The sequence below is a fragment of the Physeter macrocephalus genome, chromosome 7 (assembly GCF_002837175.3).
Source record: "Physeter macrocephalus isolate SW-GA chromosome 7, ASM283717v5, whole genome shotgun sequence".
Lineage (NCBI taxonomy): Eukaryota > Metazoa > Chordata > Mammalia > Artiodactyla > Physeteridae > Physeter > Physeter macrocephalus.
In genome coordinates, this window is record NC_041220.1 from 24788769 (window position 1) to 24804358 (window position 15590).

The following is a 15590-nucleotide window of genomic DNA, read 5'->3' on the forward strand; positions in this document are numbered from 1 at the left end:
CTTCACATATTTTCTCTGGTCCTTTCTCTCTCTCTTCTCCTTCTGGGACCCCTATAATGCGAATGTTGTTGCGTTTAATGTTGTCCCAGTGGTCTCTTAGGCTGTCTTCATTTCTTTTCATTCTTTTTTCTTTATCCTCTTCCGCAGCAGTGAATTCCACCATTCTATCTTCCAGGTCACTTTTCCGTTCTTCTGCCTCAGTTATTCTGCTACTGATTCCTTCTAGTGTATTTTTCATTCAGTTATTGTGTTGTTCATCTCTGTTTGTTTGTTCTTTAATTCTTCTAGATCTTTGTTAAACATTTCTTGCATCTTCTCATTATTTGCCTCCATTCTTTTTCTGAGGTCCTGGATCATCTTCACTATCATTATTCTGAATTCTTTTTCTGGAAGTTTTCCTATCTCCACTTCATTTAGTTGTTTTTCTGTTTTTTTATCTTGTTCCTTAATCTGGTACATAGCCCTCTGTCTTTTCATCTTGTCTATCTTTCTGTGAATGTGGTTTTTGTTCCACAGGCTGCAGGATTGTAGTTCTTCTTTCTGTCTTTATTTTTTAAGGGCAGAAGTTCAGTAATATGTATACCTCCTGTATACATGGGAGATGCCCAAGAAAACTGAATAACTCTCTGAAATTGCCCAGCCACCACCTTAAATATCATTTTCAGCTAAAGACAAAAGAATGATGAGCCAGGTGTTGTAGAGGGGAAGGCCAGTTATGGGCAGTGACCATAAAAAGCACAATAAACAAGGGTATGATGGTTATACAGATTTAACAAGGGTATGATGTTTACACAGATTTAAGTCCCTGCCTTCTCCACTGTTAAGAGTTTCTAGAGAATTGTCCTCCTCCACTTCCTGGTACAGAGAAGAGACACCCTTAAAATTGAGATTTCTCTTATAAATGTATATTTCTCTTATAAAGGGATAGCTACTTGGTTTTCAGAGCTTTTTCTGTGTGTGCTGTTTCTTATAAATAATCAGCTCAAGATAATCCTTATGCCAAAGAGGCATATTTTGGGGTGGCAAATTCTAATCCCCTTCAGGTATCTGTTTTGAGCTCTGCCGTTATTGCATATATCACAAGGTTTGAATCATCTAGTTTCTCTCTGCCCAAGTTTTTTGTTTTGTTTTGCTTTTTGTCCACACACACAGCTTGTGGGATCTTAGTTCCCAGACCAGAGATGGAACCCAGGCCCCCCGTGGTGAAAGTGTGGAGTCCTCACCAGTGGACTACCAGGAAATTCCCTTTGTAAGATTTTGTATGACAAAAGCCACTCCTGGCAATAATGTTTTTTAGACTCTTTTAACCAGAGTGAGTGAGACTTAAGTTTACATTTCAGATTCTCCAGTAATATTTTATATGAGGACTTTTTAATTTTAATAAAAAATAAATCAAGTTGTAAATGACTCTTGGTAGGTGAATAGTTAATTAAGTTGTACAATTATTTCATAAAACATCATTTTAAAATAATGTTTATTGCCATAGAGGAATGTTTATAACTCCCAAACATTAAAAGCATCATACTAAAATGTTAGTGAATCAAACACAGAGCATATTCCGTGGCAAAAATAATTATTTGGCTGTTATGGCTCCTCTCCTTCAATTAATGGAGTTTATTCCAGAAGTAATGTGTCTTCAATAGCACTTTGCAAGTGCGTTTTCTGGAATACAAGTTCTGTTAAAGATTAACTGGTATTCTACTGCAAAATGGTTCTTTGACCAATAAATTTGAGAAATAAGCCAAACAATATTAAACAGGATATTTTATTGCAGGATTCTCTAGAACTTTTAGTATATTGGTAGTCATTTTGGACCTTAAAGAGAGTAAAACAGTTTATAATTTGATGAAATCCAATTATTTCACTTTTTTTCTTTCATAGTTAGTACTGTTTGTGTGCTAAGAAATCTTCACCTACCTCAAGATTGCAAAGCATTTTCTCCTATGCTTTCCTCTGGAAGGTTTATACTTTTAACTTTTACCCTTTGGTCTATGAACCATTTGTGTTTATTTTTACAAATGATGTTTATTAGGGAAATAATTTTTTTTTTCCACTAAAAAGCCCAGTTGTTCCTATATCGCTGGTCGAAAAGATTATCCTTTCACTCTCTTACCTTGGCATAATTGTCAAAACGAATTGGCCATGCATGTGTAAACGTTTTCTGTACTCTTTATTCTGTTCCTTTGATTTGTCTATCTTTACACCATTACCACACTGCTTTGGTCTTATAAGTTTATATTAAGTGTTGATATCTGGTAGTATAGATCCTCCAACACTGTTCTTTTTCAAAAGTGTTTTGCCTCTTCTAGGTCCTCTGTATTTGCATATCAGTGTTAGAATCTGCTCATCAAGTTGTATAAGAAAGCCTGCTGGGATTACCTGGAATCTGGAGAATTGACACCTTAACAACTTTGTATCTTCCAATTAATGAATATGGTATTTGTCCCAACGTTTAGGTGAAGGGAGCCTGAGAGTCAAAGGCTTCTTTTCTCAGGAATTCTTTGTTTTAGAAGCTGTGGAGGGTGGTTGTCAATTTAGAGGTAGCAGAGTACAGGGGTGAGGACTCAAGCTAGACTGCCTGAGGTCAGAGACTTGCTGTGGGGCCACTCAATTGCATGTGAATTGCAGGCAAGTTGGGAAATTTCTCTGGGTCTTAGTTTCTCCATCAGTAAAATGGAGATAATAGTTGTCATATATCATAGCATTGTTGTGAGGATTTAGTGAGCTAATATTTGTCTTAGTGGGCATCTGGGCACACCCTGTAGGAACTACAGAAGTAGTAGCTAGTATTGCTGCACCTCTGAGAAAGCAATAACTTAAGAAGCTCTTGAAAACTCAAGTAATCTGTAAGAGGAAGAGTATTCCTCTATTGTTAGGACCACCAAAAAGACAGAGGGGAGGAGCAACACTGAGGTAAGGCTTTAACCAAAATGGCAAATTCAGGGGTCCCGGGCTATGTTTTTCAAAGACCAGAAGATCAGCTTGTTCTTGGCCTGTGATTTGTTCCTTAGGAGAACTATAAATAAGGTCACAGTCATGGAGTTTGAACACTAAGTCAGATGAGCTAACTTTCAACTACTTCCACATAGTCCCCAAAGAAAACATTTATTAGTCATTTATTTTAAAGACAACTAGCCAATTGGCTAACATTGTCTTTGAAATGAAAAATCAGATATTAAAAATTTATTCAACTATGATTTTATTGTTAATTTTTTTAATTCAAAGAAAAATTATGGTCACTTCTGTGAGGTTTAGTTAATTTTTACTTCTTTCCACATGGTAATTTTATTAGTTACCTTTAGGCAGTTTCAAATTATTTCATCAATCTTGGTCTTTGTTTTTAATTTATACAGTAGAAATTACTTGTTCATTGGTGTGAGCAATTTTCAATATCTTGTCAAACAGCCTGTGGCAACTGAAAATACAAGTGGCATACATTAGATTTCTCTGTTTGAGGCAGTGCAACAAAAACATTATGCTGAATACCCAACCTCATTAAATTGCAGGCATTTATATAACTAATTCAAAAATACTTTTTTTTTGGGTAATTGAGAAAACAAATTTGACCTACATACTTGGGAGGCAAGTAGTTGAGCAAAGTCTCTCTTATGGCCATCAGCAGTTTCAATTTCACTTTGTCATCTATGTTATTTTATCTCCCCAATCTGACTAAATGCTTTAGATATCATTCAGCCCATCTTGTTCCAGAACTTACATATATTAGAAGCTCGATCAATATCTGTAGACCAATTTTATTCTTCTTATGTCTTCAGATTGTACTTTAAAGCTCGGCTCTACGAAGAAAAGTCCCATCAGTTTCATAGCGTTGTGAAAACTTCTCCAATAGCTCAGAAAATTCATGGTGGCCAAATGTTAAAAGTGTGCTGTCAGACACTGATGTCTCTCAGCCCCAGGGACAGCTGGAGACCCCAGGCTAGTGAGCCCCAGCTTTTTCTAGTGCTCTTAGGCAGCCCAAGTGCAGCAGGATCTGGGAGGTGATGATGTGACCTCTGGCAGCAATGATATTTGCCTCTGCTAGTTGGTGCTAAGTGAGGCCAATGACGGGTGGGCCTTACTATCTGGACAACTACTTCAGCCACCAGCTGCAGAGCACGCAGCATCTGTAAGGGGGCTGAAGGAGGTATGGGAGCTCATCTTGCGAGAGCCAAGAAGGACTGGACCAGTTCAAGGGGACGTGCAGACACAGATCCACTTCTCCAACATTAATTTCGGTATTCACATATACACATAGTTTACCTTTGGGGCTGCTACATCTGTTGCAACAGAATCCAATCCAGCTGCAAGCCCAATCTCACTCAGGATGTATCCTCATTCTGCAAATCAGAGCTTCAGTGTATTGCTATGAAAAAGTCTGATTGGATTTGAAATCATTGGCATTATCACAAGAAAATTCAACATTATATTGTCTTGCACAGAAAGGAATGATTGCTTCATTTCTTTAATTTCCAACTATGGTAAAGATTTGAATGGCTGTAAAAAAGTTTTTACATTTTCATCTCACTTATTTTATTGATCGTGACTATCTAGAGCTCAACTTTTTCATAAAAATGCAGAATGATTTTATGTGGAACTTTATGCACATTTAATATTTAAATCTCTTCAAATATTTTTAAATTTTATTTTAACATGTACATAATACAAAGAAAAGTTAGTTAAATGTTTCACCAAGCTCCAGGGAGCCTTATCATTATTTCTGTAACATGACTGAAAAATTTGGGCAAGGAGCCTTCCGTTAGGGATTTTCAGTGATTCACACGTGTGCAAGTTTCTCCAAAGTGCTTCCAAAAACTGAAACCATTTCTGCAGGCTCTGAGGCACAAGGATCACTTAGCCTCAAAGAATTCAGTTCCTTCCTTTAACTGTAAAATCCTACAATAACAACATTTCACGTGGTCCCATTGTAATGTTTTACACCGGACGACGCACTAGGCTGGGCAAGTGGTCCACAGATAGGCACATTCGTTCATGTTCATTCACCCTCCGTGCCAACTACCTTGGACAAAGTAGTCGCCCAGGTGTCTTCCTGCCACGTTTTCTCTAGCAGGACTTCAGGGCCTTCCTTCTTCTAGGCTGTGGGGAGGGTCAAGGTCTGGAGTAGCCGCCCATTCCGTCCGATCCAACGCATTTTTCCCTTTCCTCTGGCCAACTTGGACACGCGCTGCTCCCAGGTCTCAGTCTCAGCTCGGGCAGCCTCGCGTGCCATGCCCGGCGCCCGTGGATGCGGCAGGTGGACTCCGGGCCACCTCCTCGCGCCTTCCCTGCAGGTGCCGCAGGAGGGATAGGCCAAGTGCCGGGCCAGCGTCCCTGCGAGGCGGGGCCGGCGCTCCTAGACCTCCTCCCTCTGGCCCTCCAGGTTCTGAGACCCCGGGCTCGGCAGTGGCGGCCACCTCGCTGGGGGCGGGGAGCCAGGCCACCTGGGGCAGCCGGCCAAGGGCTGCCGCCACCCGCCCCTCCCACAGCCTCCGCTGGGGGTGTTTATCTTCGCCTCTCTTTTCTCTTTCACTTTTCTTTTCGTTGAGAGTTGGGACTCCCTGGGTTCCAGGCGTCCAGGGGAACCCCAGCTGATTCGTCCTCGGCCGGGAAGGGAGCCGGACGACCGCGCCCGCCCCGCCGCGCTGCCCGCCGCCCCCTCCTCTGTAGCCCGGACTCGATGGAGGTACAGAGCTTGGCTTCTCCGCTTTGGGAGGGGAGGTGCTGCTGGCTGAAAGGGCGAGGGAACTCTCCCCGAAAGCCTTCGCCTCGGACTCCTCCCAGCTCTGGCCGGACGCACCCGTCTCCCCGCGACTGGCTAGCGGCCGGCCGCCCCGCCCTCTTCTGCGGAACGCTTGACCGCGACTTCGGTTTTCGGTGGCGCTCCGCGCGGAGGTATTTCCCCTTCTGACCCTTTATTGCCGTCGCGGGCTCTCCTCGCCGTCCTCCGCCTCCAGCCGAGCACAGATTGCTCGTCCACTAGCGGGTCCCCGCTCGGCTCCGCCGTCCGCTCCACCGACTCCGCGCCGGCCGGCGGAGGGCGAGGGACGCGCGCCTGGCCAGCCCAGCCCAGCTGCGGGCTTCGGAGAAAGCGAGGTCCGGCGGCACAGAGCGCTGCGTTCTGCACCTCGTCGAGCTCAGAAAGTTCAAGAAAGGTACCGCAGCTTCCTGCTTCTTCCTTGCCCCCTCCCAAACTCCCCGCCGGCTGGTGCCAACTTGAGTGTGAGCCCCGCACGTCTGACTCTATCTTTGTCAATCAAATTACCCTCCTCTGCTTTGATCAGGACACTTAACCTTCCTTGGGAGAGGAATCTACAGGAATGGTTACAGTTTGACAATCAGGCCTCCGTTTATATTATTTCCAGAAAATCAGTGCTAGAAACTTGGAAGAAATGCAGGAGACTTGTACTGCCGTGAAATCCTTATTCAAAGTGGCTTTAAATGAAAATCCAGTTAATTTTGTAAGGTGTTATTGAGACTCTTGCAAGCGTATACAATGTATTTGAATTTAGCTTATAATATATTGAATTTAACTTGAATTTCTATGCATTTAAAATTTTGTTATCTTCGAAGTATATGTAAGGCAAGGTTAATTCTTCAGTGACGCTTATAACAGATTCTTAAACAGGGTGAGTCAGAAGTTTAGAAACTGGAAGTGAAGTGGTTGTCACTAGCGATCTCCATTATGTTTTTAAAAGCTACGGTCTAATGTTATGACACTGGTAATGGTATCTCCTTGTAACTGATAGGCATTCTTATCTTGTCAGTGGGCTTCAAGAGGCTTCTTTGACTTGATTGAATAGAGGCTTCTTTGACTTGATTGAATAAACAGATCAGATCTAGGTGGTTACAGTATCCTGCTGTGCAGAGGTGGACTGTTCTATGGAAAGCATCAGGGTAGGTACAATATACATTAAACTCCTGTCATTTTTATTAAAAAGCAGTGTGGTGGACATGATATACAGAAGGAGGAGATACGAAGGGAAGAACCCAAGGATATAGAAAGGAAAGGGCTGAAGACAAAGCAATAGCCATTTTAGATTTAAAACGTGATGACAAAATTTAAAGTTTTACTTAATAAAGTTAAGAAGTTTAGAAAGTTCTGAAGGTTTGTTCTGGTTGTGTTTTAATGGCACATCCTTGTATTTCTTCCTGTTTTCTCCTGTCAAAGTTTTGGTCATACTCACAACAGCCTTTCCAGCAGTATCATCTGCTCTATGACAGAGTGACAGAGGGGTTAGGTTGGCCGCTGGAATTCTGGTAGGCAGAGTGTTCCCATACTTTTCGGTTCACTGTTCTCTGCTGACTTGGAGTGGGAACTCCAGAACCTGATTTGAAGCTACAATTTCTGGAATTAGGATTTCCCTACAGGTTACCAGTGGGTTTAAGAAAAACAATTTGATGCTTTCCGTTTAAATCCATGAAATTAATATGTAAATGTCAACAGCTGTATCACAGGACATAATGTTTGTCAATGCAATATACATGTTTATAAACTTCTTTGAAGGATGGGAGAAAGCAGTGGTCTAAAGTTTATTGAAATAGAGTTTGATAATTGAAGAATTTTAAATCCTAGAAAGTTCTCCATCTCAGGTTTGCTGGCTCTGGATGGATTTCAGGAAGGCGGTGAATGAAGCTCTGAAATGTTGTGTAAAGGGGATTTTTCTGAGGAAAATAGCCATAACTCTAATGAGCTTTTTAAACGAGTCTCGAGCCCTAAACAGTTTTAAAAAACATTTTAAAACTTAGAAAACTGCTCTTTCTTCGTATCTCGCTTAGAGTTTACTGTTAAGTTTTCTTCATTATATGACTATTCTTTTGAAGGTTAATGATAATACAGAGAGTACTGTTTTAGGTCCACAGCTTGAACTATGGGAAATAATATGAATCATAGCTAAAACTTGTTGAATTCTTATTATGTACTGGATGTTGTTCCAAGTATGTGTTTATTTTTTTAAAAAATCATAATAAACTTATGTGGTGTAGGGACTGTATTTTATAACTGAAGAAATTGGAGCATAGAGTAGTAATTAAATAACTTTCCCAAAGTCACAGAGTGAGAAAGTGGTAGAGCTGGGGTTTGAACCCAGACAGATTTAAGAGCACCGGTATTTATGAAGGGTGATATTATTTCCATAGAAATATTTCCCACAGTTTGACAGTGACAGTCAACCACTGTTTCATTTTAATGCAGAGTGATGTAATGATGGAACATTCATTTTAAATTAATGCTTATATGGCACTTGCATAATTGGCATTATTAATTATATATTTAAAGATTATCTTTACGAGCAAATGATATTCACATGAGTGTCTTTATGTGTTTGGTTCCTTGGAGAAAAATTTTTATATGGTTCCTGAATGAAAACATTTGTCCAGTTTACATAGTTTTTCCTGATAGAGCTTGACAAAGAGTCAAATGTGGATTGATCAATATGTCTGTATCTATCTATCTATCTATCTATCTATCTATCTATCTACCTATATATCCATCCATCCAAGTAAAACGCTGGGATTCAGGGAGCGATCAGAAGACTCACATATCACAGTGGAAGTGGTGTAGTCAACTATTTGGGAAGTCTCCTTTTCAGAAGATTTTATGGTCTGAGGGTTGGCAAGAAGCCAGCTTCTTTCTTTAACTCAGTATTAGCTCTTCGATTTATTTACCCAGTGATTACAGATTACTGCATGAGACTGTTGAGGCTGAGCATTGCTTATGTGCTGGCTGCTATCCTATTTTATGGATTGGATGGAAAAATTCCATAGGAAAGTTGAGAGAACATTTGTGGGTTTTGCTCATAGTGTTTACTCCTAACTATTTAATGGTAATGTTACTAACTATAATCAATTTCATATATATTTATGATTATTTATTAACTTGCTATATGTCAGGGAATGTTACACTTTTTTTTTTTTTTTTGCGGTATGCGGGCCTCTCACTGTTGTGGCCTCTCCCGTTGCGGAGCACAGGCTCCGGACGCGCAGGCTCAGCGGCCATGGCTCACGGGCCCAGCCGCTCCGCGGCATGTGGGATCTTCCTGGACCGGGGCACGAACCCGTGTCCCCTGCATCGGCAGGCGGACGCTCAACCACTGCGCCACCAGGAAAGCCCTACACTTTTTTTTAAAAAAAGTTATTCAGTGCTGGAATCAGAAATAGGAAATAAGAGGCTCTTTGATCTCAGTTCATTTCAATGATAGTATTTGTACACAATTTATATCTGGAGGCAGAGTACGTATACACATATATTTTCCAGTGTTTTATCCCGCTGCAAATCTAGTGGTGCCTGGCAGGTCATTTTTAGAAGCAGAGGACTATATATAGACCACATGAGAAGGAGTAAAAAAAGTCAATGCCTACAGTAGGTGATCATATTCTAAGTTGTTTCTTTTCCAGATGCTGAAGGAGAGTGACAGAAAGTATTTTGTCAAGTAAAGGAATTGAAACCGAAAATGATCCCAGAAGAGGAAAATATTAGGGCTGTAAGGTTGGGGGTGGGGAGACTCTAAGGTCGTGACACACGAGCCCAGTGACATAGTCAGTTATTGCTGTATCACTGAAGTCTCCTTACTGGGCCTCCTGCTTATATGCCTTTGGATAAAAATTTGGGACAGGAACTATGTTGACCCTTGAACAACAGGAGTTTGAACTGCGAGGTCCAGGATCCGTGGTTGGTTGAATCTGTGATGCAGAACCACGGATACGGAAGAACTGCAGTCCCAGGGCCTGCTGAAAATTACAGCAGATTTTCCACTGAGTGCAGTGTTGGCGCGCCTGACCCTGCTGTTGTTCAAGGGTTAGCTGTACTCTTGGAAAACTGTTATCCCTGACTGCTAACATTTTCAAATAATTATTTTTTAATTGAACGTCTTAGTTAGATATTTTACAATATATTTTCCCAACTTTTTTGCTCTCCTTACTCCTCAGCACCAAAAATAAGCACATCCAGTGAGATTTCATTTTCTAAAATAAATAACTATATTGTTAAAATTATTCGTTATATTATTTTAAATATTATTAGTACACAATTAACCAAAATATCCCATTCACTTTTATTATTAGTACACAATTAACCAAAATATCCCATTCCCTTTTTTTTTTTTTTTTTTTTTTTTTTGGCTGTGTTGGGTCTTCATTGCTGCGCGCGGGCTTTCTGTAGTTGCGGCGAGCGGACGCTACTTTTCATTGTGGTGCACGGGCTTCTCATTGCGGTGGCTTCTCTTGTTGCGGAGCATGGGCTCTAGGCACGTGGGCTTCAGTAGGTGTGGCACACGGGCTCAGTAGTTGTGGCTCGCGGGCTCTAGAGCGCAGGCTCAGTAGTTGTGGCGCACGGGCTTAGTTGCTCTGCGGCATGTGGGATCTTCCCGGACCAGGGATCGAACCCGTGTCTCCTGCATTGGCAGGCGGATTCTTAACCATTGTGCCACCAGGGAAGCCCCCCGCATTCACTTTTGATAAGTACTTATTAGCGTAAAACTAAACTACATTGGAAATGATATCAGAGTAGAGGTGGGTAGTGTGGATATCACTGCTTTGACTAAAGAAGTTATCTCTAATATCAGTTTTTCCACTTGGCCCTGTATTTGGCACCTTGGACAGGCAAGGTGCATGGTAGGATTCTGGATGCGGGAGAGGTCCACCTTTCTTTCGTAAAATGGGAGAAGCATCATTATGAAAGAGGAAGCAGGGGAAAAGAGAACTTGCTAGAAATCTGCTTTGCCTCAGGCACATTTCAGGCATATCACTTACACAAAGGGGCACCCAAGGAAGTAGTGGGTCCGGAAATTCATTTCTTTAGAGCTCCCTGTGGTCATACAGACCTTGGAAAGTCATGGGGGTTCCCCAGGAGTGCCCGTCCCTCACTTCGAAGAGCTCTGATCTAGTTCAGCCTCATGCCCATCCCCTACCCATGGTTTCTGGACTGCCGTGGCTCACTGTGCTTAAAGGAAAGTATGTGTGTTCATGCCTGGGGTGGGGAGCAGTAAAGAAGGGAGTGTGACTGCGATAGAGGCTTCCCACTGAAAGGAGTGAGGAGTAGGTTCCAGTCGGGCTTGGACAGCCTTTGCTCCCTCATCTCCAGTCATACCTGCTCTGCGCTCTAGACACACTTGCTGTATTCCTTGTCGCTCCTTGTCAGCCGTCAAATGTCCTACTCACAAAGCCCACCGTCTCTAACTTTTGCTGCCCCTTTCTGCTGCCCAGGCAGAATTATTCTCTCCCCGATATGAATTTATTTGGTGCTGTCTACATTCCCCTATAATAGCTTTTCTCTCTGTAAGTTCATCTTATTATGCGCCTGTCTCTACACTTATGTTTTGAATAAAGACAAGACAGCGTGTCCCATGTCCCCAGCCAGGGGTTGGACACATAGTTGACTTATATTGACCTCAGTGATCACTGAACAATTTGACAGCTAAGCAGAGGCATGCAAAAACAGGTAGGAAACATAAGTAACAGCAAAACACATTGCTGGAACGTTATAATAAAAACACTATTTTAGGAAAATAGTCTGGGGTAGGATTTATTGAAGAAAAGAACAAATTGGAGCTGAGGAAACCAGCCAGAAATCTATTGCACTCATTCAGGGATGTAGTCTCATTCCTATTATCTGCTCCAGGACATAGTTCTAGTAATTCTTTTTTTTTTTTTAATTCATCATCAATTTTCTTCTCTGTCTAACAAGTCTTTCCCATTACCATGCAGGCATGCTATAATTTCTCCCATTAGAAACAAAAAACAGAAAGTCTCTGTTGACCTCATGTTTCTCTCCAGCTACCACCTGGTTTTTCTGTCCCCATTTTATAGGACAACTTTCAAAGTCAACTGTATTCTGTCTCCAGGGTCTCTCCTCTCATCCTCTCTTGACCCAGCCAGGCTGTCATCCCCACTATTGCATGAAAAATGCACTTGTCAAAGGCACCAAGAAACCATGTTAAATCCAGTGATTAGTGCTGGGTTCTCTTCCTAGGTGCCCTGTCAGCAGAACTAGAAAGTTCTTCATTTGGCTTCCAGGCCGTCCCCTCTCTTTATTGTCCTTTTTCCTCACCAGCACCTATTGCAGTCTCTTTCGCCAATTCCTTACTTTCTTAACCTCTAAATGTAGGCATCTGTGGGCTCAGTTCATGACCTTTTCTCTGTCTGTGCTCAATCCCTTGGTGTTCTCAGTCTCATGGCTTTCAACACCTTCCCAAGTGGTGATTCATAAATGCATGTCTGGAGTCGTGATCTTTCTCTGAACTCCAGATTCATACATGGAAGCCTCTTCACCATCTCTGACTGGATATCTAGTACTCACTGGATTCCTGACTTAACCCCCAAAACTGCTTCTCCCGCTGTCTTCTTCATCTCACTCGATGGCAAATCCATTCTTGTAGCTGCATAGATAACCAATCAGTTAGCCGTGGAGCTGTCCTTACTTCTTGTTTTCTCACACCCCACATTTAATCTGCTAAATCATTCAGCTGTGCCTCCAAGATAGATCCCACATCTGACCTGCTTACCATCTTCACTGCTGCCACATGGGTCCAGGCCACCGTTAATCATGTCTCATGGTATAGTGGCAAGAGGTGGTCTCTTTGTTGCCATCTGACCTGCTTACCATCTTCACTGCTGCCACATGGGTCCAGGCCACCGTTAATCATGTCTCATGGTATAGTGGCAAGAGGTGGTCTCTCTGTTGCTCTACTTGTCCCTCCCCCCACCCCCACCCCAAGAAGATTTCAGTTATCTGTTTTTACTTATCTGTATTAAACAAACAAAACCACGAAACAAACAAACAAAAACCACTCCAGAATGCAGTGGCTTAAAAAACAAAAATTTGTTATTTGTCATGATTCTGCAGTCTGGGCTACATACATGCAGCTGGTCGGTTCCTCTAAGGCTGCTGGGGATGAAACACCCAGGAAGGTTTCTTCATTTGTGCATCTGGCACCTCAGCTGGGCTGGCTGTGAAGTTAAAGGTTCCTCCTTTGATTCTTCCTTTTCCATAAGAAATAGCTCTTGCTAGCAGTTGAGCAGGGTGCTTCCTGCTCATGGTGAGTTAGGGATCTAGAGACTTTTTTGTGTGTCCTTTTTTGTTTAGCTGGTGGTGCATTTTTTTTGGTGGGGGGAGGGTACAATTTTCTTATAAACCTTGGGGGCTTCCTGTAAACTTTATTGAGGTTCACTCCATTGGAAAAGACATACCCAGAAAACTCTTGAGACAGGCTCCAGTTTACTTTGGCTGTGAGTCAGAATGCTGTAGGAAAAGCCTTCAAGGTCTTTAGAAACACCTTTGTCTCACTGATAGGGTCTATGAGGTGCCACTTTAAATCCTTTCTAGATCTTAATGAGGCATCTTCCAGCCACATACTTGATTTGATCTCTAATCTGAGAGTACATTGTACTAATAGACCCTGGATTTGATCTTTACCCTAAGACTACTTCTTTCTTTGAGAATCTTGTGTTGTCTCGAGAGACAAGAATGACAGTAAGTTTAATTTTCCAACCTAGCAAGTCCTGGGTTGAATGATTTCTTCTAAATTCAGCTTGAATGTTTCAGTTCCTCTTTCTCTTCCTGCAATTAATCCTAGGCCCCCAAATGAAGCCAATTATCACATTCAGAAATTTTCTTAGCCAGGTCCACAAGTTTATTAGATACGTTTTCTTTCTTCCATATTATTGCAGGCAACTATGCAACATGAGTTGCCCTCTCTCCAGCCTCTAATAATAATTTCATCACTACCTTTCTAGCCTCACTAACAGTGAGTGTCCTTGCTATGTACTCCCCAGGTGTCAACCTATCACCTGATCTCATATCAATTTCAGTGTCAATTACTAATTGCTGTGTAAATAACTACCCCCAAATTTAGTAATGTAAAATAAAAATTATTTTATTTGTTTAAAGTTCCAAGATTAGAAGTTTGGACAGGACCCAGTGGCAATGACTTGTCTCTATGCCAGAATGTCTGTGGTCTCAGCTGGTATGACTTCAAAGGACTGTCTGAGATTGTTTAAGAAATTGGGTCATATATGGGGCCTCAGTCCTGGCTGTTGGCTGGGTTCCTTCATGCTTCTCCATTTGGCTTTTCCACATGGCTAGATTGGGCTTACTCACATGGTGGTCTCAGGGTTGTCAGACTCCTTACATAGTATCCAACTTCTATAAAAGGGAAGCAGGAACTGCAGATGCTCTGAAGGCCTGGGCCTGGAATTCCCAGACGGTCACATTTGTCTCATTTTATTGCAAAAAGCAAGTCAGGAGGCCATCTCAGATTCAAGAGGAGAGGACATAGACTCAACCTCTTGCTGGGTAGTATGTTATGCTTGTTCATGTAAAGAAGGCATTGATTGGTGGCCACCATCTTGGAGATTATCTGTCACACGTTGTGATCCTGTTAAAGCATTGATCCAGTTACGCCACCCCTCTATTCAAAACCCTCTATGGCCATCTCATTTTACTTCAATAAAAGCCAAATTCCATTACAGTGGTCAGTAAGGCCCTCAGTGATTCGTACCTCTGCTGCCTCATCTGCTCCCCTCCCTTAGCTCAGGGCTTCAGTCACACGGACAACCTTTCTATTCATCAGCCATACTGCTCTGTTCTTGTCTCCGTGTCTTTGAACTTACTGTTCCCCCTGCTTAGAATGTTTTCTCTCAGATGTGGCCCAGTCCCTTACTTCATGGGGGGCCTGGCTCAAATACTCCCTTTGCAGGGAGGCTTTCCCTGACTGGTGTACTTCGTGTTGCATTCCCACCAGCATTCTCAGCTCAAACTCTCCTCCAGACGCCCACAACTACGTGCCATGCTGCCAGGTTTACACTACCCTATCCAGAGCTCTTAGGGTCGGATGTGTTTGGAATTAAGATTTTTTTCAGTTTTTGGACAGGTCATTTTTATAGACTGAGTTGTGTCTCTCCCTCTCTCCACCACATCCAAATATTGAAGCTCAACCCCCAGTGTGACTGTATTTGGAGATGGGACTCTCAGGAGGTAATTCAGGTATACGAGGTCATAAGAGTGGGGCCCTAATCCAGTAGGACTGCTGTCTTTCTTAGAAGAGGAAGAGACTCCAGGAGTCGACATGTACAGAGGAGAGGCCATGTGCAGACATAGTGAGAAGGTGGCTGTCTGCAGGCCAGGAAGAAAGTCCTAACCAACCCTTCCAGCACTTTGCTCGTGTACTTCCAGCCTCCAGAGTGTGAGAAAATAAATTTCTGATGTGTGAGTCACCTACTCTCTGGTATTCTGTTATGGCAGCCCTAGCAGAGCAGACTAAGATAGTGACATAATGCCTTTGCTGTATACTGTGTGACAACTGTGGTATATAGTAAGCTTATCCAGGTACCTCCTCAAAAGTGAAATAAATACAGATTATAAGTAGTCTTATGCCAGTTCATGTTTTGTTAACCAGTAAATTAAGCAAAACGTTCAGTTCTTAGAGCCCTTTTGATTTAAGATTTTCAGATAAGGAACAATGGACTTATATATGTTTTATTTAATGATTTGTTTGTTAATTCTCACCTGTCCCCATTTGCACATGAGCTACAGGAGAGCATGTAGTTGTTTTTTTTTTTTTTTTTTTTTTTTTTTTTGCGGTATGCGGGCTTCTCACTGTTGT

General features: G+C 42.2%; 1 protein-coding gene across 4 annotated transcripts in view; it reads left to right on the top strand.

Moving 5' to 3' along the window:
• Nucleotides 1–4767: 4767 nt before the first annotated feature.
• The window catches only part of IL15 (interleukin 15), an 88215-nt gene continuing 77392 nt past the window's right edge, over nucleotides 4768–15590 (top strand). Inside the window, exon 1 of one of the 4 annotated variants that reach the window (XM_055085898.1) lies at nucleotides 4768–5677. The gene's annotated coding sequence lies outside the window, so the exon portion shown is untranslated. Of the gene's footprint in view, nucleotides 5678–6056; nucleotides 6147–15590 lie in introns of those variants that run through there. The other 3 variants (XM_024126633.3, XM_028491719.2, XM_028491720.2) reach the window with 3 other exon arrangements.